Source organism: Ambystoma mexicanum, chromosome 3p (assembly GCF_040938575.1).
Source record: "Ambystoma mexicanum isolate Mex_15411 chromosome 3p, UKY_AmexF1_1, whole genome shotgun sequence".
Lineage (NCBI taxonomy): Eukaryota > Metazoa > Chordata > Amphibia > Caudata > Ambystomatidae > Ambystoma > Ambystoma mexicanum.
In genome coordinates, this window is record NC_090925.1 from 22,594,977 (window position 1) to 22,613,419 (window position 18,443).

The following is an 18,443-nucleotide window of genomic DNA, read 5'->3' on the forward strand; positions in this document are numbered from 1 at the left end:
AGGGGACTTAAAGGGAGTAAACATGCTTATTTTTAAGCTGTGATGCAGCATATACATCTATGGGTTGTGATCTCGGCGGGGGGGCGGGGCAGATACTCTTGATCACTTAATTCCTTTGGTTTGGCGGAGGGGGGCCCCAAAGATGTCCATGCCCAGGGCCCCAAAATTGCTTAAAATGGCCCTGAGTGGTCTTAGTTTCTGGGTCAACTGTTGGATATGCTCTTGGTCTCTGTGAACATGTCCAGAGACCTCGGAAGGTGGTTCCAAAGATGCAACCCTCTGAAAAGGGCCCTGTTTCATCAACCCTGTCCCCAAGTGACATTAGTCACAGAGGTGTCTTTGAAAGGCTAGGGCACTCACTTACAAGACCTGATGGTGAGCGACCTGTGCGCTCCTCAGAATGCAGAGAACACATCAAGCTGTTGGAGTTGAGAGCTATCAGACTGGCCCTGGTTGCCTTCCTCCTCCCCTCCGTACAGGGTGAATCCATGCTTGTCCTGACAGACAACTCTGTTGCCATGCACTACCTCAACAAACAGGGCGGTCTGGGTTCCTTGTATCTGTGCAGAGAAGCAATGCCACTGTAGTTCTGGACTCTGGAGAACAACGTATCTCTGACAGCAACCCATCTGGCTGGGAAGGAGAATGCCACGGTGGATGACTTGAGCAGATCGAATTTGGCTTCCCACGAGTGGGAGCCCTGTCAGGAATTTCTAGAAAAGGTTTTCTCCCATTGAGGATACTTTTACTTTACTTTGATAACTTCTACCACACACCTAGGGACTTCGATGCTTATGGGCGCAACACAAACACAACACGAGCAAGGAATTATGACAACAAATACATATCTGGGAGGAGTCTCAGCAAGCCTATCTGAAAAGCATGGGTTTCAATTGTTTTCCTAAATAATTCAGTGGATCCCTCTGCTCTGAGGTCCGGGTGAATTGAATTCCAGGATTTTGGAGCGGCAGCAAAAAATGCACCCCTATTGACCTGTGTAAGCGAACATCTGTGCTCCTTCAACTGGTGAGTATTATTGGTTCTGAGGATTCTGGGGTTTGACTTATTCACAATGACTTCAGAGAGATAGGCACGACTCATGTCCAGACAGCATTTGTGCGTGATCACCAAGAGGCGAAAGTCGATCTTAGCCTCGATAGGTCCTGTCTCGCTTTAGGGACAAGATCTCATCTTTTAAGGCCAGCTATAACTCTAACAGAACTGTTTTGTATGACCTGAAGTCTGCCACATTCTGATTTATTAATTCATACTAACAGGCTACAACAGTAATCTATTTTGGATCCAATAATAGATCTCGCGATTGTCCCGCAATTAGACTTTGAAATAAAAGGACATATTTGCGCTAGAATGTAATACGTTGCGGCAGAGACTAAACTATTTACTTGGCCGTTCATGGTCATGAACTGATCTAAATGAACTCCCAATGGTTTGACTTTCTTCCCAAGTCGTTTCTTTCTTTATTCAGAGCAAGGCCATTCTCCACCATCCATACCTGAATTACATCATATACCTCATTAAGCTTTTTTACATCCTCATCATAGGAGCCAGATAACAGAATGGCACACTAGGTGTCATCAGTGTAATTTGTAAAACCAGTGCATTTCTCCTCCAACAGATTAAAAAGGGGAGCTGTACAAATATTAAAGCGAGAGGCATGCTCCTTGAGGCACTCTAAATTGCAATAGTACAGATTCAACCTCAGCCAGTTCGCTACAAAACCTACACAGTCTGTTGCATAGGAAAGAGCGAATTCACTCAGCTGCTTTATATGAGAAAGTTGAAACTTCTATCAACCTGCAGATAGGCAAAGAATGGTCCACCAGTTTGAAAGCTGCAGATCAATCCAGTAACATAAGCAGAGCAGTTTGTCCATTATCCATAATATGCAAGAGTCTTGAGTTCAGGTCAAACAGAGCTGTTTCCGTACTATGCCACTGCCTAAAACCAGACTGCCTCTTATTTAAAATATTATAACAAGATATTCAAAAATCTGCCCATAAGCAATGCAATCTACAATTTGCAATACAAATGGGGTATTAGTAATGGGCCTTTAATTAGACGGCTCCAGAGAACAGAGACCAGATCTTTTAAGTAGGGGAGTAATCCACTCACTCTTAATATCCTCAGGAACATGACTTTTCAGAACTGAAGCATTAACAAATATATCTAATGGCTCTATCAACATGAAAAAACAAGCTTTGATAGTACTGGTAGGACACAAGTCCCCTTTACAGTTTGTAGGTTTTAACTTACCAATAATATCTAGCAACTCAACTTCGGTTACTGGCCGAAAGTCAAATGAAGTCTCTGAGCAAATCTGCATCGGACTGTTTAACCTTGGCTCTGATTACCCTGAGGTGGATCTCTTTTCTTCCAGTGTGAGTAGAAGTGCACGTGTTTCTGCTCCAGGGATTTCCTCGAGAGGGAACTATGGAGACACACTGACATTCGAGTGGACCTTCGACGTGCTTTATGCGTTCCTACCAACCCGTATCACTCCGCTGGTTCTCAGGAGTTTGTGTCTGTTCAGTTCCACAATGATCTTGATCGCTTTGGACTGGGCATGGAGAGCGGGGTACCCAGAGTTGCTGTACATGTTCATCTGCTGTCCCTGGCGCCTTCCATGGAGAGCGGATCTGCTCTCCCATTCTGGAGGACATGTCCTCCACCGAAACCACGGCAGCCTCAGCCTTCATGACTGGCTGCTGAATAAATGGTTGAGGTATTAAGAGTGGGATTTGGACGTGCTTCTCTCAATCTACCATTGAATTAATGTATGCCTTCAGGTGGCTTACGCTTTAGGGTTAGTGCTGGGATAGGGATCTGGATCTTTCTACTTGCTCCACATCCTCTGTTTTTGATTTTTCTTTTTTTGTTTTGGCCTGCAGATTTGCGTTATGTATGGGTATCTCACTGCTATTTCATATTTCAAAAGAACTCTAACAGGGCTTGTTGTTCACAATTCCCATAGACATGCAATTTCTGTTAGGATTGCGTAATCGGTTTCCCCTCGCAAATTGCTTCCTCCAGCAACAGATTTGAATTTAGTATAACATTTCTCATGGCTCTGCGCTTGAGCCCCTCCATTCTTGTTTGTTAAGGTGGCTCACCCTTAAGGTGATTTTCCTGATCGCAATTACTTCCACACGGTGTGTGAGTGAGTGTCAGGTGTTGTCAGTTAAAGCTCTCTATTTGGTTTCAAAGAGAAGGCGATGTTGAGAGTGAGACTTTCCTTCCCCCTAAACATGGTCTCTGATTTCCATCTCTCTTAAAAGGTCCATCTTCATGTCTTTTTTCCTCAGCATCATCCTTCCAAGGAATTGGAGCGATTCCATGAGCTGGACCCGGTGCTAGCCCTCAGATACCACATCTCTTGGAGAAGGGAGACGAGGAGAGATGACTAGATTATTTTTGGTTATGCTGGTGCACGTGCTGGCAAGGTTGTGACCAAACAGACCCTGTCAAGGTAGATCATCCTCTGCATCTCGGAATGCTATGATCTGGCTGGTAAGGATGTGTCTGATGGTCTCAAGGCATTTTTCACCAGCGGGCAGGCTGTCACTTCGACTCTGCAATGTGGAGTCCCTGTACCGGACATTTGCCAGTCAGCTATGTGGGTTTATTTGCATGTTTGCTAAACATTTGGATTCTCAATCAGTACAGGATGATTGTTTTGCTAGAGCTGTCCTTCAGAGTTTTTGGTTTAGGTGGTGTCCTTACTCTCCTCCCTCCTCCAGGTCAACGTACTGCTATGGCAGTCTTTCATAGATGAGGAATCTGTGGGTGTAAGGAATCCATTAGAAGAACACATTGCTTACCTCTCAGTAATTTTCTTTCGAAGGGATTGTGTCCTCCGACGTATTCCTCATCTTAGATATCTCCTTCCAGCTCTGCTGGCCTCGGAAAATTTTTTCTCTAGAGGGCGCTGCGCGTCGACGTCCTCCGAGTCGATGTCCTTCGACAGCCGCCGTATCGACGTCAACGTCATCCTGCCTATAAAGGCCGCGCGCAGCGTCCGTTGCTCAGTTCCGTTTTTCCGCGCTTACTCAGTGCCTCGGAATACCGTTGCTCAGTTCTTAGTCAGATTAATCCTATTTACCTCGAGTTATTCAATCCGTACTCGATGGCTTCCTCGTCGGATCCGACAACTCCTCGATCCGGCTTCAAGAAATGTCGAGATTGTGGGATTGAGCGTAGGGGGAAGCTGGAGAAAGGTAAGACTTTTAAAGCTTCTTCTTCGTCGACGAAATCGAGACATTCGTCTCCTCGTCACCATTCGCGCTCCAGGTCTCAGAGTGGGTCTCATCACTCCTCGAGATTGAAGCACTCGAAGAGGAGACGTCGAAGATCCCCTTCTCCGTCTTCCTCTTCCTCTGTTTTGCCAAAAAGAATCCCTTGCCCCACGAAACATAGTTCCCGGGCTGAATGGGAGGAATTCCGAAAAAATATGATGAGCGTCTTCGAGAAAGCGGCCTCGACCCCCTCGAAGACTGCCGAGAGCGATGCTCTGGTCGAAAGACCCGAAGGTCAAAAACGCCGCGAGTCGCAATACCCGGCGAAGAAACCCTCTCGAGCGCGTCTCGAACCCTCGAGTAGGACTATGACCTCCAAACCTTCCTCGAAGGTTCCGTCGAGGTCGATGTCTTCGACGCCGTTGTCGAAGGGACCTTCGACACACGCGTCTGTCGACTCGACGCCAGCTTCGACACCGGCGTCGACGCCAAGAAAAGTCACGGTTACCACACATCCAGTGACTATCCCCAGGTCCTCGACGTCGATGGCTTTGAGATTGTCGAGTAGAATTCCAATTCTGTCGAGGTCTTCGAGGCCTCCGCCTTTGTTTTCGACGCCACGCTCGAAGCCTTCGACGTCGGCGTCGACGACATCAACGTTTTCGAGGCCGATAATGACAAGTTCGGCACCCTCTGCCTTGGAAATGGGATTTACTCCCTTTATGAGTTCAGAACAATTGAGAACTATATCCTCAATTTTAGAAGAGGGTGAATTGTCTGAACAGGAAGACACATTTGAGTTACAGGGACCTGTAACCCCAGTTAGAGAGGAATTTTCCTCTGAAGAGCGCAGGTTAAAGGATCTTCATGATTCCTTACATGAGGCAAGTGGGTTAGACACTTCCCCTGAGGTGGAGTTTGCTAAGCCAGACCCAGGGGAGCATGCTGAAACCCCCTACAGAGCCTTAATGGCCAGGATTACAGAGTTCATGGGGTGGTCTGCACCTTCACAATCTTTCCAACAAGATGACCTCACGGATATTCTTGACAAAAGCCCACAGGAGGATCCTGTGGTGCCTTTTCATAAAGCTCTTCAGAGAAAGATCATGACAAACTGGGAAACCCCAGATGTAGTACCAGCAGTAAATAAAAAACTGTCTACAAAGTACAGGGTATCTTCTACAGACCCAGAGTTTTTGTCTAAACACCCATCCCCAGAAAGTCTGGTGGTACAGGCAGCATCCTCTACCGATGTCAAGACGGCTTATCCTACTGTCCCACAGGACAGGGACGATAAAAAATATGATGCTATGGCAAAGAAAGTCTTTTCAGCATGTAGCATGGCGTTAAAATCTGTTAATGCTACTTGCACCCTTGCTAGGTTCAGCCATACACTTTGGGAGTGTGCTTCTACAGCGGCTGACTGCATCCCGGAAGGAGAAGAAAGGGATGCGTTCCTGAATATTATACAGGACGGTAAAGACGCTATGTGCGAATCCCTCCAGACGGGCATTGATTCGGCTGACAGTATCAGCAGAGCAATGGCGGCAAGTACATCAACCAGGAGATTCGCTTGGTTGAGAAAGTCTGGTTTTGCCCCAAATGTGCAAGCCAGGCTCTTGAACATGCCATTCGATGATTCTTCTTTGTTCGGGAAAAAGGCGGATGACAGTTTAGAGAAACTGCAAACTTCAAAAGCAGCAGCAAAATCCCTAGGAGCTGCAATCCGTCAGACTCCTTTTCGTCCCACAGGAACCTCTGAGAGGGGCAAGTCCTTTCGATTCTACTCCGCATTCGGAAGAGGTAGAGGACGACCGGCTCAAAGGGGTCAAAGAAGAACTACCCGAGGTGGACGGGGTAGATATTCAAAAGCCGCAGCAACAGCAGGTGCCTCTTTACCATCGGCATCTGCATCAGCCGCCCCAAAACCACTCTGAGGACTTCCCTCACAGGACACCTGTAGGAGGCAGGTTGACTCAACATCTGGCGGTATGGCAGGCTACCACGTCAGATGCTTGGGCATTGGAAACAGTTGCCCAAGGTTACTGCCTGCCTTTCCTACGTATACCTCAGAGTCATCCACCGGGGATCAGCTCTCAGAAAGCTCCAGATCCGCTCCTCTTGCAGGAAATTTGGGACCTGCTAGAGAAAGGTGCCATAGAACCGGTACCTGTAGCGGAGAGGAACAAGGGCTGGTACTCCCCTTACTTTCTCATTCCAAAGAAAGACGGAGGACTGAGACCCATCTTGGACTTGCGAGAATTGAACAAATTCCTCAGAAAAGACAAATTCAAGATGGTCACACTTTCTCAGATCCTCCAGGCCCTTCAGTTCCAGGACTGGTTGGTATCTCTGGACCTTCAGGACGCTTATTTCCATGTGCCTATCCATCTCAAACACAGGAAATACCTGAGGTTCGCAATTGGCAACTCTCACTATCAATTTCGAGTGCTGCCATTTGGGCTGACCTCCGCCCCGAGGGTCTTCACCAAGTTAATGTCAGTAGTGGCTGCAAGTCTAAGGAGGGAAGGGATTCACGTCTACCCCTACCTGGACGATTGGTTGATCAGGGCTGTTTCTCCGGAACAAGCTCAGATCCAGCTAAATCACGTGTGCCACTTCCTTCACAGACTGGGCTTCTCCCTCAATTTAAAGAAGTCACAAATGATACCATCGCAGAGACTCCAGTTCATAGGAGCGATCCTGGATACTTCCCTGGGAAAAGCCTCGCCACCAGAAGTGAGGGCTCAAGATATTCTACAGATGGTTACCAAGTTCCAGCATGCCCAACGTCTCCCAGCCTTCGACTTTTTGTGGTTGCTAGGCCTCATGGCATCCTGCATTTTCCTAGTGCCAGAGGCTCGCCTGAGAATGAGATCCCTCCAGTGGGCACTGAGGACTCAGTGGTCACAATTCTCAGGGAGAATGACAGATCTTCTTCAGGTTCCCGGCAGGGTGGCTTGAGACCTTCAGTGGTGGGCCTGTCAGGAGAACATTCTGAAAGGAGAACAGTTTTGGCAACCCTAGCCGGAGATAACAGTAGTCACGGATGCCTCACTCACGGGGTGGGGAGCCCACGCCAACGACTTGACCATCAGCGGTTGTTGGTCTCCATCGGAGTCCAGACTACACATCAACCTGTTAGAGCTGAGAGCCATCAGACTTGTGCTGAAGGCGTTCCTGCCAGCTGTACAAGGGAAGAACGTCCTGATAATGACGGACAACACGGTGGCCATGCATTACCTCAATGAGGGTCGCAATTGGCGGCTCTCATTATCAATTTCGAGTTCTGCTATTTGGGCTGACCTCCGCCCGAGGGTCTTCACCAAGCTAATGTCGGTAGTGGCTGCAAGTCTAAGCAGGGAAGGGATCCACGTCTACCCCTACCTGGACGATTGGCTGATCAGAGCTGTATCTTCGGAACAAGCTCAGATCCAGCTAGATTATGTCTGCCACTTCCTTCACAAACTTGGCTTCTCCCTCAATTTAAAGAAGTCACAGATGATACCATCACAGAGACTCCAGTTCATTGGAGCGGCCCTGGACACTTCCCTGGGAAAAGCCTCGCCACCAGAGGTGAGGGCTCAAGATATTCTGCAGATGGTCACCAAGTTTCAAAATGCCCAACGTCTCCCAGCCTTCGACTTTTTGAGGTTCCTAGGCCTCATGGCATCCTGCATCTTCCTTGTGCCAGAGGCTCGCCTGAGAATGAGATCTCTTCAGTGGGCAATGAGAACTCAGTGGTCGCAATTTTCAGGGAGAATGACAGACCTCCTTCAGATTCCGGACAAGGTGGCTCGAGACCTTCAGTGGTGGGCCTGCCAGAAAAACATCTTGAAGAGGGAACTGTTTTGGCAACCATGGCCGGAGATAACAGTAGTCACAGATGCCTCACTCACGGGGTGGGGAGCCCATACCAACGACTTGACCATCAGCGGTCTTTGGTCTCCATCGGAGTCCAGACTACATATCAACCTGTTAGAGCTGAGAGCAATCAGACTAGCGCTGAAAGCTTTTCCGCCATCTGTACAAGGGAAAAATGTCCTGATAATGACAGACAACACAGTGGCCATGCACTACCTCAACAAAAGAGGAGGCGTAGGATCACTACCCCTGTGCAGAGAGGCGATGCAGCTCTGGTTTTGGGCAATCCAAGAAGGAATCTCTCTATCGGCAGTTCACCTAGCCGGAGAGAAGAACTTGACAGCGGACGCTCTGAGCAGGCAGAACACAGTCTCCCACGAGTGAGAGCTAGCTCAGGAAGTCCTTCAAGAGATCTTCGCCCTTTGGGGAACCCCTCAGGTAGATCTGTTCGCCACCAGCCTAAACAGGAAATGCGACCTGTTCTGCTCAAGGGAATTTCCCCCGAGAGGAGCTCTGGGAGACGCGTTCATAGTGGACTGGGAGTTTCCGCTTCTGTACGCGTTCCCACCGGTCCCTGTCATTCCTCAAATGATCAGGAGGTTGAGAAGATTCCGGCGAACCATGATCCTAATTGCCCCGGATTGGGCCAGGAGAACGTGGTACCCGGACCTTCCAGACTTGTCCATCTGCCCTCCAATTCGACTTCCACTCAGAGAGAACCTACTCTCACAGAAGGGAGGTCAGGTTCTCCATCCAGACATCAAAACCCTCAACCTTCACGCTTGGCTTCTGAAAGGCTGAGGTACAAGGATTGGGACCTCCCTGGTGATGTTATGGAGGTGTTGCTTTCAACAAGGAGGCCAGCAACAAAGTCTTTATACCGCTGCCGTTGGAACAGATTTTGCAGCTGGTGTAGAGAACAGAATATCGACCCTTTTTCATGTGGTACACCAATGGTTTTGTCCTTCCTACTATATTTGGCAAATTCAGGCCTTCAAGTTGGCACCATTAAGGGCTATCTCGCAGCGCTATCCATCTTTAAGCGTACTGCGGAAGAACCATCCTATTTCAAATTACCCTTGGTAATACAGTTTCTAAAGGGGTTAACCAATATTTATCCCCCAAGACCATTCCAAGTTCCCCTATGGGATTTAAACTTAGTACTAACTTTCCTGATGGGTACACCTTTCGAACCTCTCCATTCTTGTTCGTTAAGATTCCTTACCCTTAAAACTGTTTTATTAATAGCACTTACATCTGCTAGAAGGGTGAGCAAATTACAAGCTCTTTCTTGTAAACCCCCTCATACAATATTTCACAAAGACAAAGTTGTCCTGCAAGTGAAGCCTAATTTCCTCCCAAAGGTGGTTTCTGAATTCCATATCACTCAGAAGATTACCCTACCATCTTTCTATCCTCCTCCTCACCCGGGGAAAGAGGAAGAGAGTTTACACAGGCTAGACCCTAGGAGGGCTTTAAGTTTTTACATTAGTAGACTAGCCAGGATAAGACAGGCAGACCAGCTATTTGTAGGTTACACAGGTCACAAGCTGGGGTTACCAATAACTAAGCAGACCATTTCCAGATGGATCATTCTAGCCATTCTGGAATGTTATAAACTGGCAGGGAAAGAGCCCCCTCAAAACCTTAGGGCTCATTCGACCAGAGGTATTGCAGCTTCATCGGCCCTCAAAAGAGGCGTGCCGGTTAAAGACATATGTGCGGCCGCTACATGGTTGTCTGTCCATACCTTTACACGTTTTTACAATCCGGATTCCTCCTCCAGTCAAGAGACTAGGTTTGGAAGGGCTGTACTGCATTCTATTCATCAATAGAAGACAGCGTGAAGTCAGTACTCCCTCCTCCGATAATAGAATACTGCTATGGGAGCCTATCTAAGATGAGGAATACGTCGGAGGACACAATCCCTTCGAAGAACAAGTTACTTCTTACCTTGTAACGTTCTTTCGACGGGATGTTCCTCCGACGTATTCCTCATCGACTCTCCCATCAATCCCCGCAGTTCTACTTCCCTTGTTGTTGCAGCTTACGCTCCTTCAAGGTGATTAGTTAGTCCAGAAAGTATTATTGTGGGCTACAAAACGGAACTGAGCAATGGACGCTGCGCGCGGCCTTTATAGGCAGGATGACGTCGACGTCGATACGGCGGCTGTCGAAGGACATCGACTCGGAGGACGTCGACGCGCAGCGCCCTCTAGAGAAAACATTTTCCGAGGCCAGCAGAGCTGGAAGGAGATATCTAAGATGAGAAATACGTCAGAGGAACATCCCGTCGAAAGAACGTTACAAGGTAAGAAGTAACTTGTTCTTCTGCTGCATGTTCCTCCCCTGGATTCCTCTTCGCCCTCCGTACCTGCTCTTCTGGTGGATAGCTGGTACACCCTGGTTCTTCGGTTCCTCAGCACAGAGTGCATGGTAAAAAGGGTGTAACTGAGATAACGGGGTGCAGTGCACCAATATATAGTGGCCTAGCTGTTATGACCTATGTGGTGTGCATATAGGCGGTGGGCAGAATGTTTCTGAAGAGCAGCTGCACTTGGATATGAGATATCACAAATGAGGATACATAGGAGGAACATCCATCAGAAAGAACATTACCGCGAGGTAAGTAATTTGTACTTTGAATATATCAGGCACTGTTATTCATGGGCAGCATTGTTCTTGGGCCAGGACATCTTAACTCTTACCTTTTGGTCCAAGGCTCTGTTGCTGCTCAGTTGCTGTTACGCTCACCTGAAATCCCCGGGGGCGTCTGGAAGGCTCTGAGATCTGGAACCCTGGATGCGTAGTTGCCCAGTGCTAAATAATGAATCTTAGTTATTTGTAGGGTGAGCTATCCGTCCTGCATTTCTCGTGCAGGGGCACTTGTCGTTTGTTGGCGAGCTGCCCAAGTTGCTTCACTGGTGCAGTACGCCTTCCTTGGGCCCAGGCCTGCTGTGCCCCCGAATCTGCTGGCAGGCAGGTAGGTTCGTTAATTGTAAGTCTTTGTTCTGTTTATGGTGGGAATTCGTTAATGTCTTTATCTCCTTCTTTTCGGGTGCGAAGGTCTCGATGCTGGCATGGCGGATGGAGAGGCACGTTTCTAGGTAAAAGAAAGCGCGAAGCGCAGCGCCTTTATGGTCTTTTGAAGCTAACCTGTGTTTTCTTCTTCTTCTCCTCACAGGCCGCTGTGGTGCTGCGAGTGGATAAGAGTGCGATGAAAAACAGGCCCCCGGAACCCGTTAAGGTAGTACAGAGCTGTGCGGTTGTTTAATATTGAAAGCGAACCTGAATAAGTCTCTTTTCCTTTGCAGATGTTGCTGTGGTGCTCCGGATGGAAGCGTGGCGTAGCGCGATGGAATTCAGGTAAGACTGATAGAACTCAATGTTTTGGAAGCACGCGTTCTAATATCGTTTTTCCCTTTCTTGTTATTGCAGGTCGCAATGTTCGAACAGCAGCTGTGGTAGCGGTTCGCCGGAAGTCCTTAAGCTAGTACTCACAGGTGAGTGATGTTCTTCTTCTCTCGGTTTCCACAGATTGCAGCCCAGTTGAGATGCTGAGTGCTGGATGGTGTTTTCTCAGGTAAAACAGAATAATCTTGTTCTTGATCTTGCAGGATTACAGGAAGATGCTGAAGACCAGGAGCTGGACACGGTGAGCGTCATGCTGCCGGTTGCAGAATAACACAAAGCATGGTCTGCAGTCAGGGTGTGGTTTATATAGCCCAGGTAAAGTAGTACCAGGGAAAGTCGTTCCAGGCCTGCCACACCCAAAACACTAGACCGCATTGCTTGGTTCTTAGAACTAGACTGTGTGGGTGCTTCCATGTTGGATTTAAAGGCCCATGTACATAAATGGGACCTAGTTTGAACAGCCCTTCCTTCCTACATATGAGCCTGGTGCCAAAGGCCCCAGGATTGGCTCCAGGAGCCCTTTTGCAGTGGTTTTATGGCCCTCAGGGTTCTGGTGGGAGCCTGCTTGTGGCACAACTTGTGCCCCCTCACAGTGGTCATGTCAGTTGCCCTCTGTGTCTTGCATCAGTGGGGACCTCCAAGACTGATAGTGTTACGGGGTGGGAGATTCTGCTACATACCTGGGACCAGAGTTCTTAAAGATATCTGGTCATTCCATCGAATGGCAAAACATCTAACACCAAACCATCAAATTGTATCCATTAAAATACCATTCCATAGAATGGCCAATTCATTGACTCAAATTTGATGGATCCTTCGAAATGTAATGTTAAGATTAGGGGTTGGATTATGTTTAGGGTTGAGATAGGGTTAGGGTTGGGGCTAGGGTTAGATTAAGGGTTACATCAGGGTTAGAGTTGGGGCTAGGGTTAGCTTAAGGGTTACATTAGGGTTAGGGTTGGGGCTAGGGTTAGATTAAGGGTTACATTAGGGTTGGGGGTTAGGGTTAGATTAAGGGTTACATTAGGGTTAGAGTTAGGGTTGGGGCTAGGGTTAGATTAAGGGTTACATTAGGGTTAGGGTTAGGGTTAGGGTTGGGGCTAGGGTTAGATTAAGGGTTACATTAGGGTTAGGTTTAGAGTTGGGGCTAGGGTTAGCTTAAGGGTTACATTAAGGTTAGGGTTGGGGTTAGGGTTGGGGCTAGGGTTAGATTAAGGGTTACATTAGGGTTAGAGTTAGGGTTGGGGCTAGGGTTAGATTAAGGGTTACATTAGGGTTATGGTCGGGCTAGGGTTAGGTTTGGGGCTAGGGTTGGATTAAGGGTTACATTGGGGTTAGGGTTATGGTTGGGGCTAGGTTTAGGGTTAGGGTTGGGGCTAGGGTTAGATTAATGGTTAAATTAGGGTTAGGGTTGGGGCTAGGGTTAGATCAAGGGTTATATTAGGGCTAGGGCTGGGGGGGTGGGCGTGAGGTTTGGGGGTGGCTGGGGGTTTTGGAACCTCCACCAATATACAAAAAAAAATTAAAACGTTACAAGGAGCTGGCCAGTGCCGAAATTTCAGCACTGAACAGTTCCATGTAACGTTTTAAAGTTACAAAAAAAAGCATTGAAATGCTATATTTTACATGTAAAAGTGCATTTCCATTGAAACCAGTCCATTTATATTTTCGATGGACTGGTTTCGATGGAAAGGCACTTTTACCTGCTTTGGTATTAGATGCTTTGTATTGAATGGTTTGGTATGTCAACCCTTTATTTTCGATGCAATCACTATAAACCGTTCTTAAACTATGACTGCTCTCAGCGCCATCTTGGCCATGCCATCTTTCCAAACATAATTGCCTGGAGTCTCTCTTTGGTCATGAAGCCTGCTTCTACAGAGAAGTCCTACTAAATTTCTTGATTTTGTGTTTCTCTCTGGCGTGGCTCTCCCCACCTCCGAAAGTAACAATACTGCTTAGTAGGTCTGTCTACAAAGAGAAATCTGTGGGAGGACACTACCCATTGGAAGGAGAAATTGCTTACCTCTGGTAATGTTTTGTTTGATGGATGTTCCTCATCGCCCTTCCATCCTAGCCTATTTATAGAGAGCTCCTCCAGTTTTTTGATGGTTTCCTGATCTAGCTGAAAATGGGGAAAACAGCAGGACACAGGTCACAGATTCGATGTGAGCAATATATGGGCCCTGATATCAGGTTCAGTGTTGAGGAGCAGCCGCATTGAGAGATACTGATGCCAATCTGGCATGCCACTCCTTGCTGATGAAAGGCTTTCTGTGATATAGTTGAAGGTGCAGGAATATATCAGAGGTGAGAAACATGTGGGAAGACCATCAATCAGAAAGAACACTAATCAAGCAAAATAATGTGTTCTTCGGACCGGGCCTTTGAGAACTTGGAGAAGAGCCAAGAGGTTCTTAAGCATGTTCAACTAGATGCAGGGTTCGAAATTGAGGGGAGCTGGGAGCTATTTAGCTCCTGCTTATAGCCTACAAGAGCCTGGTTAGCTTAAAATAAACATTTAGCCAGTGCTACTTTTGGCTCCCTAGGCCAACTGATGCTGAACAAACCCAACTATGTGAATGTAATTCTTTAAGCAAATATTAGGACACAGGTACATGACATGTAAAGCATAAGGGGTCATAAATAGTGGATACAAGTATGTTTGCATTTTATGTGTAAGTTTTAATTGTGTAACGCTATGCACTTGCTCTGCGTTCTCCAGTGTTTCTTCCCAGTGAGTGGTTACTGCTGGATACCCAAGAGCTGCTTATAGCTCCTGCTTATCCAATAGCTTTGAGGAATCATTCCAAGAGTGGATGTAGTTACATTATTGCTTGGGTTGAAGTTTGAGCCCAGGTTCACGCTGATCACAAAAGCTTCAAAGCCCTCCAGCGTTTTGAGTGCAGAACAATCTTCCAAGCCTGCAGAGCCTATTCTTTTCACAATATAAGTTCTGCTTATCGCACAGGCCAGCAAGCTTGAATTCCCCTTTGAAAGCATTGTCCTGTAGATACCTGGAAAGCTGTTTTTCCGTCCCCCCACCTTTACCGCCTTTTACATTAGACTCTTTCCTTTTGCTTACTCGGTTCATAGTAATAGTCAATGTAATGCTGGGAAAATGGAAACCATGTTCTGAAAAGTGAAGAGACAGAATGCAAAGAAGGGAAGGTGTCTATTTATATGAAGAAAAATGTTTATTCTTGCCCACGCCAGAAGAATGAGGTATGGTTCTATGACTGTCACAATAACTCATTAGCAGGCAACCTGGTGTAGTGACCACCAAAGAGTTTATTTCCTGTCAATATTTGTGACTGTCTATTTCACATGATTTATGTTCCTATGTGTCAATATGATCCATATGTGCACACGTCAAGGTACCACCACAGAGGCCTGTGGGATTATTACTACCTCTCGAGATTAATTATATACCATTGCAGACTTTATAACTGACCATCCTCCTTCACAAGACCATGCCCTGATCATGTTTACTGTGGATTATTTTCCTGTGATAACCTATTTTTCTCCAATGCACAATGGGTGTGTTGTGTAATTGCTTGGGTATTGAAAGGTGCCATCCTCCTCACTTATCAACAGAAACATTTCCATAAAATAAAACTTGCCTCTCTCCTAACAGTTTTTATCTTTTTTTAATGTACTGTTTGCAACATAATATTTTACCTTTAGTCTTTAAGAGCAGGACCATGGTTCTTCATATCTTCAACAGACTAGATCATTGATTTCAAGCTGTCTCTGAGAAGCTCAGGAGTGTATGAAATAAACCAAGACAGCTCCTCATTTTAAAGTAGGAGATATGGTTGGGCTGTCTTCTAGGCATGTGTCCATGCATGTTTTTTCATCTAAATTAAGTTTCCACATTGTGGGTCATTATCACATTCTGAAGATGATCACTCTTGTGACAAGGCCAGTTGAATTCCAGATTCTTGGATTCTATATCCTGTGTTCCATGTTTCCAAATTGAAATCTGCTCTTTCCATCACCATTCTGTTAGGAATTACTCCAGACTCACATGTAGTTCCCCTCTTCCACAGGTCACTGTGCTTCCCGGAGGTACTGCAAGGTTTAAATCTGCGTTAGCTCTCCAGCATGTGCCAGTCCTTCAAGGTAATGCACCACAGCTCTTTCAATAATTGGCTACACAAGGCTCATCTGCATATGCCGCTGCCTTGCAACATGATCCATTCCTCCTACCTTCAAATCTTTTGCTACGAGTCCTGAAGCCCTGACCCTCAACTCTGCTTCGAACCAAGCCAGCTTGTTTAGTATGGCAGCTTCATCCTCCTCATCTTTGTCTCTCCTACAAGCTTCCAGTCAAGCTCGCCTTTCTAAGCAGCCAAGCATTGTTTCCAAAGTCTCTGCTTCATCCAGTGCTTTTGGCATTCAGACCGTCTTTCTTTGCTTGGTAAGCCTACAATCGTTGGGGAGTCTGAGAACCTGGGATGTTGGGAAGACTCAGGAAAACCTTGGTTACTGATTTCCCTTTTTGTCTCACTTAGACCCACTGGTTCCATCGGCCTTGACCCCAACTCATTTGCAAGCCAAGCCAGCTTATTTGGTACAGACGACTCGTCCTTCAAATCCTCATCTCTCCTGCAACTCCCAGTCAAGCTTGCCTTTCTCCACACCTGACCCTAATTTCCAGAGTCTGTCTCATCCAAAGGTGTTGTCATCTGGACCGTCTTGCTTGGTAAGCCTAGCATTGTGGGGAATATGAGAGCCTGGGAGGTGGGGGAGACTCTGGAAAACCTGTGTTACTGATTGCCCCCTTTGTCTCTCCTCAATGTCTCCCTCGTGCAGCTGCGCCAGCCATGTTTTATTGCTACCGCACACCTGCTTAATTCCTGAGGGAAGATACCAGTTCATATCTTGCCCCTGTTGGTCCTGGTGCTTCTGCCTCTCCGTCACACCTGGTTTACTGTGGGGAGTGTCATGGTGGTAAAAGGGTCTTTGCTAGTCATCATCAATTCCTGTGCGGTTTCGGTAAGGTTAGCCTGACAGATTCTAAAACCGTTTTCTGCATCTGAATTGATAGATCTGCCTGAACACCTTTATTAACTGTTCAGGGAAGGGCTTGGACCAAAGGCCTGCAGGATCTAATGGACAATTTACAAATGATAAGGAAAGTATACAGTACCAGGGGTGGGTCAACATAAAGTGGTGCTACCTCCATGTGTCCAATACCTTCAGAGATAAGCGTCCAAATAATGAAGTTCTTGACTGACTCTTATAAGGCCTTGCCCCTCCTTCTCTACAAAGTAATGTCCAAATGGTGTGGCCAGCAGAATATTTCAAATCCTACTCTTACTGAATCTTTTAGCCTCCTGGCTACTCCAAGCTTTAATAACAAATGCCCCAATGTTCAGCCAACGAAAGTGTTCACACATGCCAGGCTCAAATGTTTAGCTCTAAACTAGCAATGCAAAACCACAAGTTCTCCTGGGAATGCTCTTGCAGGGTTTACCCAGAGTCTGGCCACCCATCCAGTCTTCCTGATTTCAGCAACTCTATGAAGACCTCTCCCATGTGTCAAGTTATGGGTTTCCTTTAATTGTGTTCCTTCTCTTAGGCTTTCCCTGAACTTCTCTTTTTTCAGTTATTACTAGGCCTCTTGCAGCACTACTTACATACTTCAGGTCTCTAGGTCTCTCCTTGCCCTTGGCTTTCAGTTACCATTCACAAAAAGTCTCTCTCAGATGTTGGGTTTCCTTAACATTCATAGTAAGCATCTCCTAGACTTTGGCTTTCTTCCTTCAATGGGTATTCTAGCCACCCCCTTCCATTCAGGTCCTTTTGAGGCAGACAATACTATGTCACTGCTATGGGTCACTCTGTATAAGGAAGCACTTCACCTTCAGGCATCCATCTCCTTGGAACAGGACCATCAACTAGGCCCCCCTCTCTTCCAGCAGTGTATCCTATTGTGGTAGTGGCTCTGGGTTAGAGCTCTCAAGAGTACCTGTTGCAGGTTTGCAAAGGCATGCACTACCTCTACCCGTAGCATAGTCCCTGTGTATCAATGGCTGGGCACCTTTTACCTTCTTACGTAGTGCTTTCAGGGAAATGGTACTTGGTTTGGCCTTTCAGATTGGCTTGGGCCGTCTTGAATTTGTTCCACAGGTTTATAGTGATTTCTTGTTCGTATTTCCCCGAAACAGATATATCTGTTCTGGACAATCTTTACAAAGGTTAATTAGGATATTTTCCTCAAGTGTTTCTTTCACATTTACAAATGGAGCTTGTAGCTTCACTGCTATCGTGGAATTCCTCTGGTTTTCGTGCAAGTTCCCATGACATTCCACATCTACAGGATGGTGATCCACAGCTTCGGGTTACAGTGCTACCCTATCACATAGTACACAGATTCTTTCAGTGCCCTCCACATGTCTGATAGCAGGAGTGAGTACTATATTAAGTCTAACTTGCTTCTGCATAGTAACACAGAAGCACAGAAGCATGCAAGGTGTCCCAAGAGTTTTGTTCTGGGTCTTGTGCAGAAATCCCGGATGCTGTCCTCCTCGGGTCTTTAGAAGCAGGGCTCTGTAAAACCTTGGTGGGTGGAAAAGTGGCAAGCTTGCAAGATATCCCACTCCATCTACCTTCTGGGAGGCACATGTCATAGCAATCAGACCAAAACAGTCCATAGCCGCTTGCTCCCCTGTTATAACAAGAGGGGAACTTCTCTCAACTCACAACAGCTGCAACAGCTAACTGTCCAGCTTTCTCAAGTTCAGAGAGAATATAATAGCGTTAGAGCATTCTGAGACTGCCGCTCTGCGTGACTCCATGAAGGTCCTACAGGACAATAGATAGGGATTTCCCCAACTCCTCATCTGTCTGTGGTCTAGATGGTGCCCACAAACCACAATGCTGTATGCAATCCTCCATTACCAG

At 46.8% G+C, this 18,443-nt stretch overlaps 1 protein-coding gene across 13 annotated transcripts in view; it reads left to right on the forward strand.

Annotated features, from left to right (window-relative positions):
- The window catches only part of LOC138580086 (protein FAM118A-like), a 1,834,209-nt gene that overhangs the window by 1,314,143 nt on the left and 501,623 nt on the right, over positions 1-18,443 (forward strand). For 3 of the 13 annotated variants that reach the window (XR_011304173.1, XR_011304175.1, XR_011304174.1), the window contains exons 10-11: positions 15,584-15,954; positions 16,049-16,239. The exons of the other annotated variants lie outside the window; for them this stretch is intronic. The gene's annotated coding sequence lies outside the window, so the exon portion shown is untranslated. The remainder of the gene's footprint in view (positions 1-15,583; positions 15,955-16,048; positions 16,240-18,443) is intronic. 13 annotated transcript variants of the gene reach the window in all.